Source organism: Archocentrus centrarchus, chromosome 5 (assembly GCF_007364275.1).
Source record: "Archocentrus centrarchus isolate MPI-CPG fArcCen1 chromosome 5, fArcCen1, whole genome shotgun sequence".
Taxonomy (NCBI): Eukaryota; Metazoa; Chordata; class Actinopteri; order Cichliformes; family Cichlidae; genus Archocentrus; species Archocentrus centrarchus.
This window is the reverse complement of record NC_044350.1, coordinates 4,364,726-4,390,585: the sequence shown is the minus strand read 5'-3', so window position 1 is coordinate 4,390,585 and position 25,860 is coordinate 4,364,726. Positions and strand designations below refer to the sequence as shown.

The 25,860-nt window shown below is 39.9% G+C and overlaps 1 protein-coding gene across 1 annotated transcript in view; it reads right to left on the bottom strand.

Moving 5' to 3' along the window:
- Positions 1–25,860, bottom strand: part of klhdc8a (kelch domain containing 8A) — a 66,253-nt gene that overhangs the window by 38,742 nt on the left and 1,651 nt on the right. The window contains exon 2 of the mRNA XM_030729676.1: positions 24,143–24,191. The gene's annotated coding sequence lies outside the window, so the exon portion shown is untranslated. The remainder of the gene's footprint in view (positions 1–24,142; positions 24,192–25,860) is intronic.

Below are 25,860 nucleotides of genomic sequence, written 5' to 3'. Positions count from 1 at the left end.
ATTAAGTAACAAGTTATGTCTGCGTTTGTTGATTACTTGCACTCTGCTTGTTTGCAGCCCACATATTTGCACTGCTCTTGGTGGACTGTTGGTGATTACTGATCTAGCTCGGTCTGTGTTCATATACTAGTGATCGCTCACAAAGCTTTTCACACCCATTAGTGCTTTTTCTTTTACTCAGGCTAAACTCACACAAATGAGTTTCAGGCTTGACGCTCTCGCTTCTCATTCAGTTTATTTGGGGTGACACTTGCCAAACTGAAAAGTGGAGCTTTTGCTTTGCTTTACTTGCATGTCTTGGAGTAAAATCAAAATTTGACCATTCAATCCCCAGCACAGGCACCAGCTGATCAAATCCACATCACATACTCCAGCTTGGTCACTTGCCAGTTAAATTGCTGAATAAAATATGATACCCTCATGAGAGGGGTGGCTGCTCCTGCAGTCTGTCATTTGACATCAAAATGTTTGAGAAGTTGATCAAATGAGCGATTAGTGAGTAATCAGCCTGTTTCATATGCTCAAAGAAAGCTTTCTAAGCTCCTGTTAACTTCTAATCGAAGCTCTGTTAGCTTACCTCTGACATCCCAAATGTTGCCGCCATTGTCCGTATCTCCAGCATCTATGGTACCATAAAAAAAACAAGTGCTGCCACATTTTCAGAACTTTGGCATCAGTTTGGTACCAAAAGAGTAGTTCCCTTATCTGTGTTATCAAAAATCCTGTGGTTTCACCCTGCAATCAAACCACAGTGAACCAAACAGGAGTCACAGCACCCTCACTCTGCCCATCTCCACGCATTAGTTACAAAACAAAAAATGGATACACTGGCACCCAGAATCCAATAAGCTCAGAATAACAACTGCCTAAACTGAACACAGCGTGTCTGTCACAGATGTGTTTCACAGTGACACTCCTTCACTGTGACAAGGTGACAGACTGACAGGACACATTATCATTATAGACACCAGCGTGTTGTTTCATGCTGTGTCGGGAAATCACAGCAGTTAGCACGCACACATACTATCTAGGTTGTTACCACAGCAACCAATGAAAATAGTTACACGATGCCTGAACAATCAAATCCGACACGATCGCACATTGTAACGTGGCAAGGCACCTCCTTTACATCATAACCACTTGATGAAACTATGTTCACGAACAATCACATGCATTCACAGCTAAATGCATGTGGGTGTGGCATGCAAATTAGATTTGAAACTGGTGCTGTGGAGTTTGTGTTTAGAAAGAACATGCATTATAGGAAATACAGGATCCAGCAATCTGGTGTCTAGAAGTCAGGATATTTCAAGCTGTGCTGGTTCATTTTCCTTTTTTTGTATACTGTGAATCCTGTCATTACATAAGCACCATGCTGAAATGCTGGAGTGCCTTTTTAAATGTGGACTACTTACATACTAAATGTCTGTCAAAGAAAATGGAAAAAAAAAAAACCTCAACACATGGAACATAAAAAGCTCTCTCTCTCTTTTTTTTTTAGATTTTTGGAAGGGTCTGTGAGTGCAGTGCTGCCAACAAAATCTAAAAAAAAAAAAAATGCTGTTTGCACCTTTCTTTGTGATAAGAGGTGTTCAGAGTATGTGAAAAGCCAATTGGATGCCAAAACAAGTGCCAACATCGAGCAGCTCCTGTGTCTGATCTGCATGAATATGTTTGCTTCAGCTTGTTTTTACAGGATAATCTGCTGGGAGAAATCCTACAAATGGACAAAAACAACTACATTCATCACCATCACGGTGCTGAAGATTACAAATAAGTTGGAAATTTAGAATGAAAGGGACTGTAATCTTGGCTACTGCACCAACATTACAACTGAAATGCAGCAGCAATCTTTGAATGTTTTGAAAGAACGCACCATGTGAGTCTTTGCTGTAATCCTCCTTTCAAGTCTGTCTTAGAGGTTGAGCTATGATCTGGGAAAAGGCTTCAGTAACCTCCTACACCAGGTTGTTTTTAGTGGAGTAACCTATTTTTCATTATTTAGAAGTGAGCTCAAACGCCTGGTGTGCTTTATTCTGCTGTGCAACTGACCTTCTGTGTACCCTCCCTCTCTCTGTGGGTACACACAGGCATTTAAGTAAGGGATTGTTTATTGGCCAGAAGTTCCCCCATCCACAGGCTGATACAGGGTTTAGCTTAAAGGAGCCTTAACTGGTAAAGTTCCCTTCTATTGATACATAACAGTTTGACTTCAGGAGTAAAAGAAGAAGAAAAAGAACAAAGAAAGCTACTCAGGAGAGCACCAGTTGCTAGCAGGAGAGCTTTTGTAGGAAAGAGGAAACTAACAGCAATGGGTCAGTAGTTTAGAGCTATTTCACCTGCCACAAAAACAGCTTTTCCTTTTATGCTCTTAATATTTTTTGTGATGCAAAAACTGCGATTAAGTTGAGATGATGCAAATAAAAACCTCAGACAACAATGGATTCACTCTCGCTTTGCTCTCTCGCTTGACCTCATGCTTATGTTTCACGTAACACTTGTAGGAAAGCTTTTATTACACTTACAGTGCCATATGATTGTCGTCAACTCAATTATTATTTCATTTCACCTCTCTCTTGTCCACTCCACTGTGTGAGAGGACTGCACTCACAGTGAGACTGAGAGCATGGAAAGAATAAACTAGCGTGGCCATAAATGACAGCAGAAAGCATGTGTTGCGCTGTGCTCTGAATCTCATTCTTCTCTATGGCTTGCAATAACAGTTTCCCGCGAGCAAAGTGCAGTGCAAGCGTGTTGTCGTGTGTACTGTGGTAAATGTTCAACGCTGTCTAAGGAACTTTATGACACTAGTTTGCATGCTTATAGGGACCTAGGGAGCAAAGCGGTGTGGTGGAAATATATTTCCACTGAATTTGTTTAAACAGTATCTTGTTGTATTTAGGCAGGCTAGTATCTGTAGTTTAGGATTGTGTACTCAACTAAAACTTCCTCGAATACCTCGGTTGTTATTTGAAATAATGTTAATGTTGTAATATATACACTCATGTTGTTAGTTGCTAAAATAAAGATGTACTGCACTGATTGTAGATCCATACAGAAGTTTCATATACACTTCCTATGGTGGAGTGACATATTTCCATTCATTTAGACTTGCCAATTAGATTGTTGTAGGACAGGAAAAAATGTACAAATATAACTTAGATTTATGTTTTGCCTCTGTATATCTACAAACCTATTAATTTCCTTATTAAGGTTATGATATATAATTTTAATATACAACATTTTGTAGTAGTGGTTGTTGAAGGTCTCCCGCATAGCAATGGTTTCTTGGGTGGAGGTGCTGGTGCCCACTCTACTTGCATGTATGCAAGTAGAGTGGGCACCATGTAGCGCATGTATGTCCTCCGGTGAGCCATGAAGTGCTACTGTAGAGTTCCATCTCTGAAAGTTGGGCAAAGCCACTGCTGCCTTAACAGTGGTTTCTACATTCGCAGGTCTGTCTCTAATCACTCGGAAGTAGATTCTCCGCTGTGCAGCACGGATCCCAAAGGCATTCTCAGCAACTCTCCTGGTGTTGGGTGAGGCTTTTTCCAGGTCAGAGCCTCAGCACATTCCTCCTTATAATGAATACAAAAGAGGACAGGGAAATATACAGATACAGATTAAAAATGCAACAACACAACATTATAAATGATGAAAAGGTCTAATACAGCGCTATGCAAAATATTAAAACAATTACATTTTTGCATTTTTATTTTAAGTGTGATGTGGTGAAAGATTAAGAAAAAAATATGGCGTATTCCTAGTAGGATTCTAACCCTTACCTGAGGGGGAAAGGCCTCATCTCCAACAAAGACACATGGCATAGGCCCCAGATGTTCAGCACCACAGAGAGGAGCATCTTCAGGGAGATGCCTTCCCATGGGGCTTTTCCAAAGGCAGAAGCAGCAAAGGGTCCCTCCTGCACCGTTTCTCCCAAAGGCTCTAATATCCATACCCTGAAAAGGTAGCTTGAGTCCACAACAGCCAAAAGCATTACTGAGTATGTTCCCTTGTAATTAAAATATTGTGAACCTGGGTTATGTGGTGCATCGATCACCACATGCTTCCCATCTATTGTCCCCACACAGTTAGGGAAAGTCCACTTCTATCAAGCCCTGGGCAATCTCCTTCCAATCAGCAGCCTTCGGCTCAGGCAGAAATTCATCCACCAGGTCCCCATTGGCCTTGGTGACATCTGGCAAAATGTATGTCATAGTGGTGATGCCCACTCAGTAAATGGAGGCAGTTGTGATGAAGGAGTCACACCAGATGCCAGGTATCTGAAAATAACATCATTCAAGTTTAAAGACTTTACTGTCATGTCACATCAATTAAATTCTCACTTTGTCATATCTGCAATCATCAGTATTATCTTTATACTACCAATGAAACTGACTGCAAAACTATTAGTACTGTTTTAATATAAGCTAGGTTGTTTTCAGTCAAATAATTTACAACAACAAAAAAATTTTTATTTATATTTATAATAACTGCGGCTGCTGTTACACCAAAATTTCCCCTCTGTGGGACAATAAAGGCTGTTTCTTCTTTCTTCTTCTTCTTCTTAAATGTAATTGCTATTAAAACAGAGCAAGAAAGTTTTAATTCATGTCTATCTTTTCAATCAGCAAATGTTAACTGCATTGCTTTATGTTAAACAGACGTAACAGGAGCGTTTGCTTGACATCTTATTTTCATATAAATTACCTACCTCAGACAAATTAAATCTTCCTTTGGAGAAACTGCCTCTTGGACATTTGTCTGCATCCGACAGATCCTAAGTCCAACTCTCACCAGCAGACTACACAAGTGCTCATTGATAAGTCGAAAGTACATTTGGAACCTGTGAAAACGGAGCTCTTTCACAAGCCTGAGTGTCTCACGCACCCACAACCTCTTTCTTGTAATCCGCCTACTTCCCTTCTTTACAGATGATAGATACATGTTGAAATGACAGGCAGCGGGTGCATCTAGTACATGCAAGACTGTGAGCGGGTGCAAAAAAATGATGTAATACAGGCAAAGTGCTTATGGGAGGTCCTGCTGATGCTACTGGCTCACTGGAACACATTCCTCTGACACTTAATGAAACAGAGCCATTGCTGATGTTATTAATGCCACTTGTGCTTTTCCTGCTCTAACAAACCAAAATGTCTCATCTCCTTCTTTATACCAAAATGAACCAAAATGACACTTCACAAAAGAAAGAAAGAGTGATTCTATTTGGTTCATACTGAATTTAAGTTCTTATTAGTTCATACTTCCACTATGTGTCCTGGTAACAGATGGTTTTTTGACTATAATTAAAAAACATCAGTTTATTGCTTCAAGCTTCAAACTGTCTTCACTCACTGTAAATGTCAAAATCACAGCTGCTCTCTGTTTATTTTGCATGATGTTGTCATGACTATTATTTCACATTTAGCTCCACAGCATGGTAATGCCTGCTGATCAGCATGCCAGGTATGAGTTACAATCAAACTTCATGAATTATTTTCGTTCTATCGTCTGACAACCGAAACAGTAAAATAGAAATATACTATATATACTATATAAAAGAGAAATATTACTGTGAAATTGACTCAATTAAATTGCAGTGTAAATGATCACAGAGCTTTGGGATGTCTTTCTCTCTCATTTTTTAAATTCTCTTACCAATTCTGCTTTCTATGTACAAATACACTCAAATGAGCAGAATACAAATGAGGAGAACCATTAAGCCCCAAATACTTCCTCAGCCATTCTTTAATTTTAAGTCAAGCTGCCTGCAAACACTTGTTTTCAGATACATCTATAGACACTTAAAAATACATTTCAGACTATGGGCACAGTTCTGCATAATGCCTGTAAAACTCAAGCCACTGCTTTATTTGTCGTTACGTACCGTCCACCTGGCCCTTACTTAGTTCTATTCGATTTCTCAGACTTCTTATCTGATTTAGTGCTCAGTTCAGATAAAACAATTATAGTGGGCGAGTTTAATATCCACATAGATGCTGAAAATGACAGCCTTAACACTTCATTTAATCTATTATTAGACTCAATTGGCTTCTCTCAAAATGTAAATGAGCCCACCCACCACTTAAATCACACTCCAGATCTTGTTCTGACATATGGCATAGAAACTGAAGACTTAACTGTATTCCCTGAAAATCCTCTTTTGTCTGATCATTTCTTAACATTTAAATTCACAATAATGAATCACACAGCAATGGGGAATAAATTTCATTACAGTAGAAGTCTTTCTGAAAGTGCTATAACTAAGTTTAAGGATATAATTCCTCCTCTCTTATCTTCTTCAGTGCCATGTGCCAACACAATGCAGAGCAGCTACCTAAACTCTACTCCCACAGAGGTCCATTATCTCATCAGTAGTGTTACATCTTCTCTACATATGACGCTGGATACTGTGGCTCCTCTGAAAAAAAGCCTCAAATCAGAAGTGCTTGACTCACTGGTATAGCTCACAAATGCACACCTTAAAGCAGATAACCCGTAAGCTGGAGAGGAGATGGCAACTAACTCATTTAAAAGATTAACATTTAGCCTGGAAAAAAAAAAAAAAAAAAAAAAAGTTTCTTGCTCTCTTTAAAAGAAAAAAAAAAGAAGCCCTCTGTAAAGCTAGGGCATCTTACTATTCATCAGAAACAGAGGTGGGAAGTAACGAAGTACAAATACTTCGTTACTGTACTTAAGTAGATTTTTCAGGTATCTGTACTTTACTTAAGTATTTATTTTTCTGACTACTTTTTACTTTTACTCCCTACATTTTTATACAAGTATCTGTACTTTCTACTTCTTACATTTTCAAACAGACTCGTTACTTTTTAACACGTCAGAGATAAGTTTGCATTTCCGGTCAGTGCGCCGTCAAACATCAAACGATCTGAGCCTAAACGGAGGAATAATAACACATAAGAGACAATCGTACTGCGTATCCTCCATCACCGGCTTATCTCATACAAAGGGATTAAATACGCAAACCCATATAATTAATGTATCATTTATAGCGCTATAATCGGGCCGGACCGAGTCCGTAAGTTGCGCTGCGGCACATAAACAGCTTAGCTAGCGCTACTGAAGAGGAGCGAGCATGAAGGGAGTAACGTGTGGCAGGTAAATGCAACGTTTCTAAATGCTCAACAAATATCAGCAAACACACAAAGTGTGTGCAGTTTGTCACACAGTGTGTCTGCTAGCTAAAAGAAGAGCTGCTGTATTTCAGGGAGAGCAAAGAGAGAGAAGTTCACTCAGAGATGGAGAAAGAGGACAGGAGAGGAAGAAGAGAGGTTAGATTTAAAGGTAAGGACTGGAAAATAAACTGAAGTATGCTGACGTTGTGTAATTCAAAGATTGTATGAAAATACTGCAGTTTAGGTTAGCTTGTTGTACTGTATTTACAGTAAAGCTCTGTGTTGGTGCACTTTGTGTTCATGGTCAGAGTTACAGGTTACATCAGTGCAGCAGAGATGAGTTTGAATCAAAGCTGCTGATGCTGAGATTCATTCACTGAATCTAACATGTATTCAGCCTGTATGCTGTCAGTGTAGGGGATGGAGATCAGCTCAGATAGCTGTGAAATACTGGGTTACATCTTTGTGAGTTCACTTCATCCACACAGAGCAGTAAACCTCAGAGCAGCAGCAGCAGGTCAGCTGATCACAGCCTGCACACCAACATCATTTACTGCAGCTCACAGTAGAAAGTTGTGGTTCTTCTCCCCATGCAGAGCCACTACAGCTGATCTTAGGGTTCCTCCACCTTCTGAATCCCACTGTAACCCCTGAGTATCCTCGTGTTGGTGTTTAGGTGGAGGCACAGTCACCCTCTACTATGGAGGACACAGAGAACAGAGCTGTGTTTAAATTCCCTTTCACAGTTTGTGTCCTACATAAGCTGAGTACATTCATTAGAATTAAAATTTAGATTGGAATAACGTTTGTATTCTCATGTAATATTATTTTATATTATTACAATAATATATAATGAGGTTCGGTTAGTTTTACACAAAAATAGCAGGTAGAAACATCCTCCAAAGAACTACTTTTACTTTCTTACTTTGAGTACATTTCAGAGCCTGTACTTTTTTACTTTTACTTAAGTAGAGAAGTTGAACCAGTACTTTGACTTTTACTAAAGTATTTTTTAACATAAATACTTGTACTTCTACTTAAGTACAGAATGTCAGTACTTTTGCCACCTCTGATCAGAAAAGAAAATAAGAACAACCCCAGGTTTGGCTGTGTGGCAAGCAGAGTCAAACCCAAACACATGACGCAGGAGACAAAACTGAACTTAAAAGAGCTTTAGTGCTGAGTCGTCTTCAAAACCCAAAAGACAAAAATCCCTGAGCCAAGGTAGGGCTGAAGCTAGCAAATGCAACACCCTGGAAACTAGAGGGAAAAATCTCTAAACAGAGAACTCACACAGCTTGCAGAGAAACATAGACGACAATGCAACAAGGAACTGAATAAAGCTCAGACAATATATACACAAGGTAATGAGACAAGAGGAAACAGCTGAGAAAGACAGGTGGCCTGAATGACACTAACAAGACAGGGGAAGCAAAACCGAACACAACATGCAGGAAACAGCAGGCTGTCAAAATAAAACAGGAAGAGCCCAAACATGATACAAATGCGGACTTGATGCAACACAGCTAAATACAGAAGGAATACAAACACACAGAAACTCAGACAAGACATAAGGGGACATGAGGTCGACAAGGAAAACTAAACTCCAAATAAAAAGAACATAGAAATATAATACATAAAGAAATACAAAGGTGAGAAACAAAACCATAAATAACATAAGAAACAGACCATCTAATAGACTCCAATTTATGTAAATGGGAAATATTATTCAGACACTAATGTTAATTATGGAGTTCCAGAGGGATTCATGCTAGGATCACTTCTATTTACATTATACATGCTTCCCTCAGTATTATTAGAAGGCATAGCATACATTTTCATTGCTATGCAGATGATGCCCAGCTTTATCTATCCATGAAGCTAGATGACACACACCAATTAAACTGCAGGAATGTCTTAAAGACATGCTTCTAAATTCTGATTAAACTGATTGTAGTTTGTCCTACAAAATTTAGAAACATGGAGTCTAACCAGATACACTGGATGGCACTAACTTGGCCTCCAGTAACACTTTGAGGAATCTTGGAATCATTTCTCCAAGACAGTCTCTGGAGCTTGAAAGAAGGTGACTTTTTTTTAGGTTGTTGAAGAAATTTCACCTCACGTCTAACAGGCTTCTTCAGTTCTAAAACCAAATGGTGGAGAGTCCTAGGCATTTAAACCCTAATGGGGGTTGTCCCCTTGGAAGTGGTCAGTGACCAACTATTGTTCATGTGCATCATCACATGAGCCAAGGTGTGAAAAAAGTGTGGGTCATTACCATTAGGGGTTGACACCACTGCTAGACATTGCCCCAGTCTATCAAGTGACCCATTAAGTTCCCCTAATGTGTGAGTGTGGGTTGAGGCACCTGGGAAGGAATCTTAAGACTGCATTGTAGGTGGTTGGCAGCTGATGTTGTAAGCCACCACCTCTGTTCAGTGATTGTCATTCACAGTGGACGCAAGCCCTTTTCCCACTGACTGGGTGTCGGTGCCAGCATTTGAACTGCTCAGCTTTTTGTCCACTGCGAATGGTACTCGGCCAAAAAAACGGGTTGAACTCCAGCACTGCAAGCTAGCTGGTCTGGAACCAAGACACAAGCAGCAGAAGGACATTGGCATGCTTCCCAGTTGTCTCAAGCCACATTCACACCTTATATCAGGTGACCTCAATAATAAATGTAAATGTAAATACAAAGCAGCTGAGCATTTCACAAGGGGTGAATCTGAGTGGCAAACCTAGGAACATTGCACACTCATATGCTAGTGACTAGTGGCCATCCTGCATGGCCTGCTTTAGCCTCCTTTTTGACTCTAATGGGACCACAATTTACAAACATTATATTGACTTGAACTATAAATAAATAAAAAGATTTTAAGTTGCTGGAGTCAGCACTGATGACTCCAGCAACTTTTCTGCTCGAAATCCAGTTTTCTACTCTTGCTCTACTGTTGCTTCTCACGTAAATGTAAAGTGTGCTAAGATTTTCTAATTTTGAAACTTAACAGAATTTAGCAATAAATTGATTTTGGGGTGCTGAATCCAAATATGGTCATTAAAATTCAATCAACTAAAGTTTAACTGCCAATATTGAGGATCAACAATGCCAGAAATTTGCAATTTCTTATAGTGACTGCATTGATCTGTCAACAGATAAAAACAAAGTTGTATTGCTACATCAAGTGATGGTATCGTGTTTCTGGGGCAGTCCAAAGTGATGCCAAGCTTAAAGCTGGGATCTTTGATGGACCCCAAGTCCGTGAGCTTATTAGAGACAAAGACTTTCCATCTAAGCTCAGACCCCTTGAACTAAGAGCATGGGAATCATTTATTCAGGTGGTTCAGAATTTCTTGGGCAACCACAAAGCCACAAACTATGAAGAAGCAGACTAACTGTGGACTGTATTAGTTTGAGATTCCTCATATGATTGATTTTGTTATCTGTGTTTTTTTTTTAAGATATTTTTTTGGTCTTATTTGATAGTTTTCCAGTGGAGATAGACAGGAAAGCAGGGAGGAGAAATGGGGGAGGACACGTGGCAAATGGCAACAGGCCGGGACTCAAACCTGTGCTCGCTGCACAGCCAAGCGGCATATGTGGTTGCCTGCTCACGCCCTGAGCTATCCTGGGACCCTGTCTGTCTTTTTTTCACCAGTTGTATGTTCATGGTGTAATTTTCTAATAAAATCATTGACATCGAGTTTGGCAATTGGTATTTATTGGCATAGTTACATAACTCAAGATCCTGACATGCTAGAGAAATTCTGTTTGCATATTTGGATTCAACATACCCAAATTAGTACAAATCAGTTGTTTTTCCTCAGGTAGCAGACAAAAAAGTGTTTTTTTGTTGACCAGTGTTATTAATTTTCACAATCAGATGACTAAAAGTTTGTTTAAAATATTCAACTTTACAATCAAATTTAGAGTATCCGTTGATGAGCCTGTCCTTGAAAAAATTGGTCGTTTCTGCAGGGACGTTTTACGACCAATATCTACGTTTTGTAATGAAATTAAGCGAACACTAGCGGTCGTAGACAGAAGTGCGTGTGAATAACTTGTTCGGTTTTCTCTGGCAAATCCTGAAAAAATATGTTAATATGGATTTCCTCAGATTTCTGAAAAGTCTATGTGGACTAACTAGCATTAGATGCAACTGGAAAAGTTAGAACAATAAATTAATACGTTTTTTATATAACACTTTACTTGAGTATTTGAGTGCTCAAAGCACTTTATGCAAAATTCCTTATTCATACAAGCCCTTCAGTATTTTGCCCTCAGATACTTTAGCATGTCGACTTGAACAGCCTGGGACTGAACCATCAACCTTCTGATAAATAGATTACTGAGCTACAGCAACAATACCCACAGACATGACCACATAACATGTGAAGCCACAGGTGAAAACACTCATTTTGGAAATGCTCATATAGACTGCATTTCAGGGCTTGCACAAATAACTGATAGTGTTGTTTGGATTAGAGGACATGTTGCAGTTGACACGCCTATTCACCACACTAAGAGTTTTATCTACCCACTAATTATTCATTCAGTTTATTAAGATTCCTTTTTTTTCTTGCATGGTAAAAATGACTAGAAGCCCAGCTTTCACATTCCTTAAAATTTCAAAGAATACGGTTTTATCAATTAAGTAAAATGTTTCACATACAGTATTTGAGCAAATGCTGAATAATAAAGATTTCAACTTAAATTTCTGTTACTCTCAGCTGCCTTAAAACAGGCAGCAGAATTCTCAGCATAAACAGTGGCGTGTGTTGGATAAGGATTGGGTTTGAAAAGCAAGAAGTGCACCTACTAATAGTTAAACTATTGATATCCATTCATAATTCATCCTGTGAAACACTCTTCCTATCTTCATACACTTACCTTCTAACTCAAAAGCACTCTCTGCTCCCTGGATGAAGCTGAAGGAACATTTGCATGCAGTAACAGACACCTAGGTCTCACTATTGCATCTTGATAAAGCCAGCTGTGTTACATATTCACCTGCAATACTTAAGCAGCACAGTACCTAAAAGCTTCTGCACTTGAAGTATTATTCTGAGGATTTAGTTTCAGAAGCAGATAATGCATTTTTAGTTTGTGACTCCTTATGTAATGATTAGAAAGACTGGCAGTGAGAGCTGCCATAGCTGAACCGACACAGACAGGGAAACCTAGAGAAGCTCAGACTTCATATGAAGAAAATGCTAACACAAAGTACAACCCACACTGACAGGTAATGTCTAGGGAAAGCAGTGTAAAACCACTATAATGAAGAGAGGTGAGCACTAAAGATAGAGTTAAAGTTAAAGCAGAACTTGTGGACTGCCTTTGGATAGGAATTTCAGGACAGCAGGGCCTTTGTCTGCTTTGCTTCAGCTCAGCACAGTATACTCTACCTGACATTTACACAGCCTCTTAGCTGTAATAGCTTGAGGTTCAATAGCTCTTTTCAAGCGAACATGTGGCAAATTCCAACGTTACCATATTCAGCCTCTCTGGCTGACAGATACACAGCTCAGCTCCTCGCAGCCAACTGAATCACCTTCTTGCTCCCAGTCACCATCCTGCCACTGATCAGCCTGAAGATTAGATAAGGCTCTGGCTTACCTGGCTGCCTAGCTCGATCTGATTTAATGCTCCAGACAATAATAGGAAAATGTGCTTCTTCACAAAGCAGGGATGAAAGATCAAGTCTGAAGGTTTGTGGCTTGTGCAGACTCACAACCACGACTCTGTTGTGTGAGTCTGAGCTGACCTCTGGACCAACAGCCCAGGAGGAGGAGTTACTGCATTCCCTAGCCTCCAGAGATGCAAAGGCTGCTCTCTTTGCTAATCCTATCTCCACTGTATGCAAACAAACACACCATGAGCTATCATTATGAAAATGCTTTCAACAGACAGAGACTCTGTGGTAGGAAATCACAATGAGGTGTAATTATCTTGCTGCTGTCACCAGAGCTCCTTTAAACTCTGCTGCTGCTTGCCATCATGCTATGAATGTTAGCATTTACATATTTTACACAAGACTGAAATGACAAAATGCTCCAGCCCAGCTGTTCCCATGTCTGTGCTGGTACCCATGAAGTCAACTGGCAGACTAAATCTGGCAGCACAGGGTCCAGGTCCTATAATGAGCAAGCAGAGACTAAATCAGTTGTGGCTGATTGTTGGCCGAGGCTGTTGTGGAGCAGTTGGTGTTTCTCTTATCTGTCTTTAAAAGGCAAACAGATCACTCTGTTTCCCTCCCTCTGGCTGTCCTTATGGTTTTTGTGTGTCTTTTATTTGAGTGTGTTTGGGAATGTCTGTGTGTTCAGCTGGCAGATGCAGCAAAAGTGAGAACACTATTGCTGTTAAGGAGGTAAAAAATAGAGCACCTATTTCTTTCTCCTGCTCTGGCTTTCATAACACTCTACCAGTCCATTAAAAGCTGAGAACACTGACCACCCATCAAGCTGAAAAAAGCTACTCTATTGTGATGAAGTGAGAAGTCACCTAACATTAGGTTGCCTGCCAATTTAACCTGTCTAATGTCAAGACTAATCCTTAGTTAAAAGCTGACATAAATCCTAATGCGTAGCTGACAACATGGCAAGTTACTGTTATATCAGGATGCAGTCATTTACATTTTCCAACGTAGTCCAACAACCACTTGCCAACATATTTACAGAATTGTGCTCCTCATTCTTTCTTATTTTGTGGTCTGATTCATTAAGAATTTGACTTGGCAGTGGCCACCAAAAGATGGTACCTCTTCTTTTTTGCTTTGTTGAGCTACAATTGTACATAAACATCTGTTCACTACTCTGAAACAGATTTTCAACATGCATGACTAGCTTACAAATACATCTAAGGATGCTTCACCTTCATTCACCTTAAATGAACGTAGCCTTGGCCAGAAGGAGTTGATATCATCAGGCAGTAATCATCGTTGATTGTGTGTTTCGATCCTCAACCACAACACCCTCTTGATGGTGGGTCAGCAGTGGTGGCCAAATCACTGTCCATCTCCTCCTCCTGGTTTCCAGCTTAACTCCTCTGTCCTGCTCCATAACCAGCAAGAGGTTCTTTTTTCTGCTCCCCCCAACCTGCAAGCTGCTACCTTTTTCTCCTTCCCTGTCACTCCAATGGCTGTGAGCATTCTCCACAGTGACTGGGCAGGGAATCCTCTACAGCCAACCTCGACCGGGAACGGCCACGCCTGCCATCCTTTACCCATGCAGTCATGCAGAAGGTTTTGGTATTTGGCACTCTCCTTTCAAAGGCCTGTTCGCACCCCTCTTCCCATGGGACTGTAAGTTCTATGATGATGATCTTTTTTTGCCTCTTCAGACCACAGTGCCACATCCAGCCTATGGGTTGTCTGGACAACCTGGGGGAACTGCAACCTTCCACCCAAGTCGACCTTAATTTTCAGTGATTGAGACTCTTGTAGCAGACTGGTCCTTGTTATTGTTGTGGTTGGTGGCTTTTCCCCCTTTCTTGCAAACTGGGAATATTTTACCCTGGCACTGTTGTTCCTGTCAGTAAGTGAATCATCAAATCACTTTCCAAGGCACTTAATTAGACTCTCCTCTATTGGTGGAATTGCCTCACCTTGCACATGTACAGCTTGGACCTTTTGGTCAGTTTCCCATTTCAGATCACCAGGGGCCAGGGGTAAATCCCAACCTTGCCTTCTTCACCACCTCTTTGACTTCCTTCCAGGATGGTTCACTGAAGTTGAACTTCCTGGGGTATTATTTCCTGGGGTATTAATGCTGTTGATGTTCGGTTGGGTTCCTGAAGATATAATTGTGGGTCCCCTCAAGAAGGCCTCACATCTTCTCTGGGGCTAATCAGCCTTACAGATTTTACTTCATTCAGCAGTGTTCTGGTGAATCGGAAGGGGTCTTTGGTGAACTGTGATCTTTTCCCTTTCCTTCTTCTTCTTCCAAGAGCTTTCTGCTTTTCATAGTCTGCAAAGGTGTTCCTGGAGTTGGCTCCGGTCCTTGATGCCTTCCCTTCATTAGCTAGGGCTGTTTTGAATCGCATGATTTCTGCCCTCAAGTGATCTTCCTTTCCCTTCTTCTCTCCTTTCTCTTCTGCTTGGCTGGTATGCAGACTTGATATTGACTTTCTTCTCCTCAGTTCCAAAACGCTTCCTTGCTAGATTGTATATTATTGTTGTGAGAGTATTGTCTTTCTACTTCCTCATGCACCCACGCCAGTCTTTTCCTGGAGGTCGTCTGTCTCTCCAGCATCACCGACCTTCCTCAGTTTCCTGGAAGTTACTGGCTGCCCAGAGCAAGTGTAGTGTCATGGAGACATAGTATCACAGAAAAAGGACAGGTGTAGACATCTCCATTCCTTTGTTGGACACAAGGCTGAGCTAACATGCTAGCTAAGCTGGCTGACAGTAGTTACTAGCTCTTCACCAGCACCAAAACCATCACGATGACTGACACAGTACAGACTAGGAATATTTTACCCTCACATTTTATTCAATTTAAAACAAAAATAATCCAAAATTTGTGATTTTGTAAGCCTCGCTGTTGGACTGACAGTTGCTTGTTCAAAAATGTTAACATAGTGCCCAACTGTAATGACTGGGATGTCAAGCAAACACATTGAAATGAACCATTATATGGACATAAGTATTTGGTCACACGTCTTAATCTGAATTCCAGTGTTTTCAGTTCTATGGCTGCAGGCCTATAAAATCAAGCACCTAGCCATACAGTCAGGCTTTACCAACATTTGTGAAAGAATGGGGCATTCTAAAGAGCTTGTTGAATTCCAGGGCAGAACACATAAATTTACATAGTGAGATCCCAAAGTGCTGACTCAGTAACTTCAGAGTTTTAAACCTTCTCTGGCATTAACATCAGCACAGAAACTGTGCCCCAAGATTTTCGTGGCATGGATTTCTATGGCCAAGCAGATCCTGTAGGTGTAATGTATAGGTGGCTGAGTACTTTTGTCAATATAATATACATAGACTAGTTTCACCTTTAAATTAAAACAAAAAAACATTTGAATTCCTAAATTTTGAAAGTGAATACCTATTCACTCAAAAAGTATCTTAATAATCAAATATTCTTGTACAGTTTTACATTACTACAGTAATGTAAAACTGTGTATTGTATATTACTACAGTAATGTAAAACTGTACAAGTTCTATTTTGGTCCTCTGCAGCTCAAGCACTATGAGGTCTATACATGTGATTGAGTACAATGCAGTTTGTAATTTATTCTGCAATGTAAAATGCTAAGAGGATAGCAGCCCCCGTTGACCTTGAAAAAGATAAGAAATGGATGGCCGGATGGAAGACAACAGAGATATATATATATATATATATATATATATATATATATATATTTATTTATTTATTTTAATTTTTTAATTTTATGGTTCGGGCAAAACATACTGTATCATTTCTTCTTGTGACAAATCAACATTTTTTACAATGTGCTATGCTAACAAGTTTTTACAACATCACCGTGAAGTTGCTTTCCATCACAGTTTACACCATGTGTACTACAACGACTACTTCATGACTCCAGGATGTGGTACTTATCAAATGATTAAGGGTAAAAAACTACTGAATATGACTAACTTGCAGTTAAAAAGAAGAAATTCAGATGGGAAGAATGTCAGACTGCATGGGGCAAAAACTGAAAATAATTTAATATTAAAACAAAACACAATGCCAGGTATCAGTACAAATTTCCTGGGCTTTTTTTTTGTTTTGTTTTGTTTTTTGCATTTTTGGGTGCTTTTCTTCTTCAGTTACACAGTACAATTGAAGAAGAAAAATACAATTTTCTTTTTCATCTCATAGATCATTTTAAACTAAGCACTAAAGGTGTTTTTTCTTTTTAGCCTATCAAGATTAAAATACAACAAAGGACTGGACAAAAGCCATGAGCTAGGAGTCAGTGGACAATGGGACACAGCCATTCATCTGACACAAGCACCTGCAAAACACACCAAAAAAATCCATCCTAATAATGAAAACAATAAGGATAAAACTCCAACAAATGCTACTGAGCACATTACATTAATACAAACATTCTGAAAACTAGTAGTTCCACTATGATTGTTTACATGATTCATACAGAAAGTGGAGTCAGTGTTTCCCACAGAATTGGATTATAAAGGTGCCACGTGTACATGTGCAAAAGGAGGCCGTACCGTACTTAGATGAATAAATATAATAAATATTACTATATATACTTTGTGCCAGTAAACAATGGTATAGTAATCAGCTGCCACTCCAACAAGCTCCTCATCCTATGGCCCAGCTCCAACCATCTTGGACTGCAGTGGATGAAGGGAAACATGTTCACTGCTCTGCAGCCTCAGTGAGCTAAGGTACAGCAGCTGACCTCCAGAGCAGGACAAGGACCATTGCTGCGGCCCACTGCAGTTCAACACAGTGGACTGTCCAACTGTAGGACGAGGAGTCTGAGAGAGCTGACTGCCAGAACAGCGATCTGTCCAGCCTGCTGGCATGGAAACACGAGCTGAGACTAGAAAAGACAAGAGCTAGCTGATTAGCAATAACTGAACATTCAAAACAAGAGCAACGAGACTGTTCAATAGTAAATCCATCACATCATCTTGGGCAGCTGAAAAATGAATGACATATTATATTTGGACAATCATCAATAGAGTCTATGTGTGAGAAATGCTGCATGCCAAGTTTCTCTTATGCATAAAGGGATATATTACTTATTATTATTGCTGATTATTTACATTAATAGAAATGACTACTAATTACTGGCCTCATGAGTTTTATCACTTTTTGAAAAAACTAACCACTGGCTGTAGTATAGTATACAGTACTGACCTACATAAACTTATCAACACAACACACACAGTTGCCCTTTGATGCTGTGCTGCACAAACATCTTAATGAATTTTCATCTGAGAGTTGGGAGTCTGTGGATCAGCTCATCAGAAGATGTGGCTGCATTTTGCATGTTGCTGCAGCAGGAGCCATGGAGACAAGACAGAAATTGATGCAGGCACTTAGGAAACAGCAAACATGATCAGAGCTGAGAAAATGAAGCGCGATGTATGCTTGGACATGTTGTGCCTGCACCAAGAAACATGGCTGATTACGTAAGGCCAATGCATATTGAATTATCTCTGTACTGTATTGTGTCAGCGAAGAAGCGTCCCCTCCCCCAGCTCAAACACTTGTATATTCAGGGCATAGTGGTTCTGTTTCCTTTTGCTGCTGTGTAGGAGTAGAATTAGACTGAGCTGATCCGGTGTGGCAGTGTTGTGAAGACTTGAGTGAAGAAAAGAGCAGAGGAGGGAGAAGCGCAAAAGCAAGACAGGAAAGCTGGAGGAGAGGCAGAAGGGGGAGGGGTTAGTAATGGTGAGGAGTATGAGAAGTGGGCTAAGTTAATGGTTGTAGGATATTACATGCAGCGATAATGAGAGGGAGGGACAGCTTAATTAGGGGGATGATAGACACTGGGAAGCAAAGCTAAAGGGTTATATGGAGCAAGAGCTCTATTACAGAGGGGAGTTGGGGACATCATAATCCCTGTGGCCTTATAAGTAATTACTATGTGATAGTGAGAGAGAATGGTAAAACCTATCTACTGTCAGCAGAATTGGAATTAACTCCCTAACGGTTCCTTTACTGCACCATGCTTTTAATGTGTGTGTGTGTGTGCGCGTGTGTGTTAGCTGCACTTCTAGCCTTTAAAGATTTAAGTGGGTGACTTTCAGAGTGAGAGCATTTGTGCATATTAAGGGCATTTTTTTCAGGCTGCACTTCTATAAAGAGTGAATTGTTTAGGTGTTGGAGGTGCGTTTATGTGTACCAGACTGCACAACACCCCGCCTCCTTCCTCTGTGTGTATGGATATGAAATCAGCAGGAGGTATGGTTAGTGTATTCTGAAACTTAAACCCAGCAAGCAGGCTGACTTTTATTTCCCTGTCCCACAGATAGATGCACAGTAAACATACCGCTCGCCTGCAGTGGTACATGGACATTCACCCTGTTAGGCAGAAGAAGATTTGCACTAGCATTATACAGTAGGTCCCTAAGGATCACTAGCTCCTGTGCTGCATACAATAATTTAACAAACTGTGTATTGAGTTCAAGCAAAACATTTTTACTAACCAAACTAAGTCTCTGACTGACCTGAAGAAATTCAAATTTGTTCCAGTTTGTGTTGTTATAGCTGATCCAGGTCAGACCTAATTATGGACACTGCTGAGCAGCAAAAGATTTATCAGCCAAGAACTGCAACACCCTCCAGTGAAACGCTCAGAAAAGAGGTCTGCAACAAAAATACAATACTAAACTCTGTCTATAACTTCTTTATCACCTGCGTTGGGTGTAACACATTATAAAGTAGTGCATTTAGAGTACTAAATCATTTTTCTGTTGAGCTGTCACTCTGAGGGAAGTTATCCAGTAAAAGAAAAATAAATTCTGAACAACATATCTGCACAAGGTTTATAACACAAAAGTACTCTAAGTTACTTGCCTTACGAGTAACTCTGTAACATGTCCCTTTTTGAGAGCAGCAACACAAGCTGTGCACACCAGGGTTGCAGATAACTACTGGCATCAGCTGCAGCACAAGACAATAGAGTTGGAGTCTGTCCACTCATCACAGCGGCAGCTGATTATTTCTCTGCAAGTAATTTAAGTATCTATAGTTTTACTTAATAATTCATTCATTCAAAGCATGAATACACTTCCAGGGTTTTCCCTGGCTCAGAATGGGCCTTTCGGTGGTGACTATGGGCACTAAACACAATCAATCAGTAATGAGTCTGCGTTGTTATTAGACAAAAACTTGCATTTCTCTGCTATTTGTGACTGTTACTGAATAGAGGACACAAAAATTGTACAGGATAAAACACAGTCAACTGTGGTTCATTTTTGGCAAAGACAAACAATGCACCATGTCTGTAAAATAAACAGCTGTGTAACTGTATTTAAAAATTTAAAAGATAAATTTTAGAGTTTCAAACACACTAGTTCCTTCATACTGTACACTGGTACAGAACCTCCTTTCAGCCTATGTCTGCCCATTTATAGCCCCTGTTTCTCAGACATGCCTGTACGCTGAACCTGAAACACGACACTTGACAGAATGAGTAGTCGTTGGTAAAATTATAATATAATACTGCTAAACGCAGTGGGAGAGTCTGGGCTCCAGTGTTTCTGGTCAAGCATTCAGCCCATTAAAAGTATAAAAACTAGGGGTGGGACTCGATTAAAAAAATTAATCTAATTAATTAGGAGCTTTGTAATTAATTAATCGGAATTAATTGCATTTTACTCACATTTAAATATTTAACATGAAAAATATTAATTTAAGTTTAGTTGATGAATAAATCAATATACATAAGCTTAAACTTCAAAATTTTGTGTATTTTCCCACCAGTCTGCTACACAGACCAACGAAGGGTGGAAGTGCTCCTGTGATAAGCAAACTCCTGAAATTAAAGTTAAGCATCATAACTGGATAGTTTTATTCAACATTAATGTCTCACTTAATATAGTTGGAAATTAATCATTCTCTCAGCTGTATTCCTTGATGTTGAAATGTGTCATGCTTGTTTTAACAGCTTATTTTCAATTAAAGACTTAAAATTAAACCACAAAAAGGAGAAAAAGTTCGTTCTCCGTTTAACCAGCTGCTTTTACACAGCTCACGGTTTCTAGGCGACATGAGCTACGCAGAGGTGAGGGCAGGCGATATGAAGGCTAGCCGTTCACTTCCGGCCTTTGCGGTCTTCGTGGGCTGCGAAGGACCCGGTCTGCGTAGGACGGATCCTTCGACGGATGCGGTGTCGATATAATCTGTATGCCTGGAACTCGTGCACTGAGAAACGTTCCACAGTGCAAAGTGCGATTAAAATGCGTTAAAATTGGTTATTTTCCCTGTAATTAATTAATTGAAGTTAACGTGTTAAAGTCCCACCCCTAATAAAAACCAAGTCACTGCATCTGCGCTTGCTGATCCAGCGCCTGTCCTAAATACAGTGGCTATAGATAAGAGGAGAGACCAAGACATCACATTAAAGTTTATGTGTTGTATGTTTGATTTAACACATTTACAGACCGCTTGATTTTTTTCAATCTGGAATGTTATCATTTTGGTGCTTGTCATTTTGCTTTGGTGCGGGCTAAAATGCCTTTGGCAGGCACCAGAGGGAGACTGACCAACCAGGCCTGTGATGTCATCAAAAGTGGCCCCGACCTAAACTAGTGTCCGCCATATTTGTTTGTCTGTTCAGAGCTGACAAGCCCTGGTGTTTATAATTGCCACAAACCCACAAATACGTGGGATCCCACTCTCACCGATGTAAACGATTCATTTGGGTCATATTTTTTCCTTTTATCAGGTATAAAGAATTGAAAAAAATCAAGAGAAGCCTCAGGGAAAAGAAAAAAAAAGAAAAAAGTGGTCTGAAACGGACAACTGAAGAAGTCCACCTGTACTGCAGCTGCATACATTCTTATAACAGACAATAAAACAAATTATGAGGATCGAAAAAACTGTACAATGATACAATTAATGATACAATTGTATCCCATAGCGGCCAGCTGGCGTGTTTCTACTACTGTTTGTTTAAAAAAATGTTTTTGTGCACACTTTATTTTAACATTTTAATAATAATAAGGCTTATTTAAAAAAATCAGGAATAAAAAAATTATTTTGTGAAAATTAAATATTTTGCATTTTTACCCTGGAGTCCCCTCAAACACTGTGGCTGGCGTAACGTGCAGGCTGTCAGATCACTGTTTACCTGTAAAACTTTATGACAGGGTTCAGACAGAGGCTGATGAGTCAGTGAAGCTCACTTCTGACGGACGACAGCGATGCTGAGGTGAGTCTCTTTTTGCGCAGTTAGCTAGAAACTCATACGATGTGATAATTTAATCAAACTGATTATCAGAGGGAAAGTGTGATTTTTAGAACACTCGAGCCTAACATTAGCTGGTACACAGTTAGCTTATAACCAGCTAATGTTGTCTGACCAGCTCCTGTCAGCTGTCCGGAGGGTCGCAGGTCTGATCTGCTGAAAATCTTTGATTCCAACAATATCGGGGAATAAAGACGCAGCTTTATATATGTTTTATGCTAGAGCTATCAAGAGCAGAAGTCACTTTAAAAAAAAATTTTTTATTTAACCTTTTTTTTATACAGGTAGTCTCATTGAGACTGTCTCATTTGCAAGACAGACCAAAATGAGCACATGCTATTGCTGTATTAGAGTATTGAGTATAAATACACTGAACTGATAGAGTAACTCTGTGAATGGTATCTAAATAATGTTTTAAAAATATTTCTGAGATCAATAAACAACTATTCTGACTCACTGACCCTTATTTTTCTCCATTCATCATCAGATTGATCTAAATTTATCACCATGCACACTAACTCAGTGACTCACACCATTGAAGCCTATCCCAGCTGCCACAGGGCGGAAGGTAGGGTACAAACAAGTTAGCAACCTAAGGTGCAGACACCACTTGCTTCCATATCACAGCTATCTCAGCTGCAATGCTACTCTGCATCATAAGCAGAAGCTAGTGCTGAGAGTACTGTAATCTGATATACTGATTTGTATGTTGGCTGGCTGATATATCAGTTAGGCTTGAAATTTACTCAGGGAGAGATAATGAGGACAGCAACAATCAGCCCAAAACAGAAGCAGGCCCAGGTGCATGTGAGGTTGCTACTGAAAAAGGAAGTAATGTAAGCCTGGGCACACTCAGTCAACAACATACGAAACATAACACGGCTACCATCCAATACTGCCAACAAAAAAAGAACAAAAACCAAAAAAGAACGACTAATTTGTGTCATCAGCAGGAAAGCTGTAACCTGGGAACTCTACACACACACACACACACACACACACACACACACACACACACACACACACACACACACACACACACACACACACACACACACACAGCATTTCATTACTCTGTGTTTGCTAATCCTGCTCTCTTTGATTCAGCTGTTTAGTTTGACAAGAACCTTTTATGAAAACATGCAGAGCCCTGCAGTTTTTCAACTATTTATTTTGTAATTTACTAAAGAGATGTGAAAGAATCCTGCAGTTTCTTTTTGGTTTCCAGCAAATGGGTCTGAACAAGTGAATATGACCTGAAAATGTTCCTCCCAGATATGGTATGAGGCATTCAAGGTAGTACAGGATTACAGTGTTATTACTATTACCAGTATGTTAAAGAAATGTTACCTACAAATGACTTTTTATTTCACAGCAGAAATTATGACAAAAATACAGTGCATTTGTAACATGATCAATTAATGTGACAATTCATTATTATAGTGATTTTAGGTGAAATGTTATTCATCTTATACATTTTGGTAAGTGTATACATACAGATGATGAACAATACAATGTAAAATAGTTGGGTTTGCATAGATAGACATGCATTTTTTCTTGTCTGTTTTGTAACATAACCAAATCACCCAAAGCAAGTGCCACCAACTGTCAAACAAAACTGACTTCAGAGACCTGCTGCCAGTTTAAAACCTTAAGTGCCACTTGTCTTGTCAGGAGGAGATGGCCCATCATCCCAACAGCACAGACTGACTGACACACACACACACACACACACACACACACACACACACACACACACACACACACACACACACACACACACACACACACACACAGAGAATTACCAGTTTAAATTTTCTTCCTGATTTCAAAGGGAAGGAGATCTGTCATTAGTTTGTCTTGTGAACAAATGAGTGTGCTGATGCTTACAGTGAGGCCAGCATTGATTTAACATGGTGCACCACTGCACATTTTGCACAACAATTGACTGAAATGGTATTTATGAGTGTTTGTGTGTGCAAGGAAGTAATCAGTTGATGTGTAGACAGGAAAGAATGAAAACAGAAAGAAGATGTGTAGAGTAAAGGAAAGCAGAGGTGCTGGAGGTGAGGCCCTTCAACTAGAAGAAAATTAATGACACTACCTTCAGTTTGGAATCCCACGGAGGAAGCTCTGGATAATCTCAGCCTTACCTGTGAAGTCAAGAAGTTGGCACTTTAAAACTCTGCACTACACTGTCTTAAACGTGTGTAGAATCCCCAGATTTCACTAATGCCTACTTGTTCAAAGCTTCCTTAATTATATATCAACACTGACTCAAAGAAATTTGTCTGGTTGGTAGGCAACATAACCAATGGCATGGGGCCATTAAAATAGTATACTGGGCAAGGGGATGGCCTATTTGGGTATATGATTGCATTTCCATTGACTGACTTCACCTGAAGCTGGCAGGCTGCAATAGATCCTTACTGATGAGTAGTTGTTTTTCTTACAGTCATCATCAAACTGTCTTTTGGGATAGTTTAAACATAAAGAAAAGTGGCCTGATCTACAGCGACTGCAATTGTGGTGTTTGTGACATTAAAATAAAAGCTGTATGTACGCAGACAAACTGCCTGTTTACTTTGCCACCATGCTAAAATGTGGCAGATTTCATGTACAGTAAACGTTGCTGCAGGCTGACAGCAGCTGTCCTCTGTCTTTCCAGATCTGCTTAATTTACCCTGGATAATGAGGGAACAGGCCACACCTGGTCTTGAAACTGCTTGTCAGTCAATTGTCCAATTACTTTTGAGCCTCTGAAAATGGAGGACTATGTATAAAAATGACTAATTCCTAAACAAATAATACAGTACTTTTGTTCTTTGAATTAAAGTTGGAAGTGTGCACTTCAGTCACACCTTGACTATTTGAATCCACTGTGGTGGTGTACAGAGGCAAACTCCAAAAATTCTGTCAAATAATGGACCTAACTTTTTCTAACTGAAGGCAGCCAAATGTCAGTTTCTTTAGCAGTTTCTAGTGACCAGAAACTGAATAATCCACATGAACTTCATATAGAGGATGAATGTAGCTTCTGTGTCTGAAATAAAGTGAAGCAGAAATGCCTAAGATCTCAGTCACACAGGCCTACAAAATGGGTTGGTGACCACCAGGCAACAACCGATTGCTAGGGAAAAATTTGTATTCCCCAACCGGTTCCGAGTGGGTGCTGGAGGTTGCTGGCAGTGGCTGTGAAAGCAAATGCTAAGCCCCATTCATGCAGGCCTAAAGACCTATGATTAAAATATGTATTATGCGATCAGTTGGAAAGTGGTTGCTGGCAGTCGCTAGGTGAAATTGGTCAGAAAAAGGAACATGGTGCGGCACAAAAACCTCACTGTAATTGCTTTGGTTGCTAGACTGCAGACCACCCATAGTTAAATGGAAGGAGCCAACTTGTCTTCAAAGTAAAACATATTGGTTCCACCAGTAAGGAACAACTTTACTTTTAAGATGAATGTCACGATTTCTGGTTACACTTTTTTAAGATTTGCTATTGCTCGGTGGTTAGTTAGTGAGTGTCTATAGACAAGTCAGCAGCTTCCATGCAAATTACAGGCAATAATCAGCTAGCAACCAAAGCAACCACAAGGAGGTTTTGGTGCAGCACCTTTGTTGCAACCAATTTTACATACTGGCAGCCAGTAACCTCCAGCAACTACTGTTAGACTTAAAACAGTAGTTAACACTGAGCAAAGTTTGGGACCCATGTTTCTCTGGGGGGGGTTTCAACATATAAGTGTAAGCTGAGCTGAGAAATTCCAACTTTGGAGCAAAGAATGAAAACAGAAGAGAGTGACAATCTCCCTGAGGGAGATG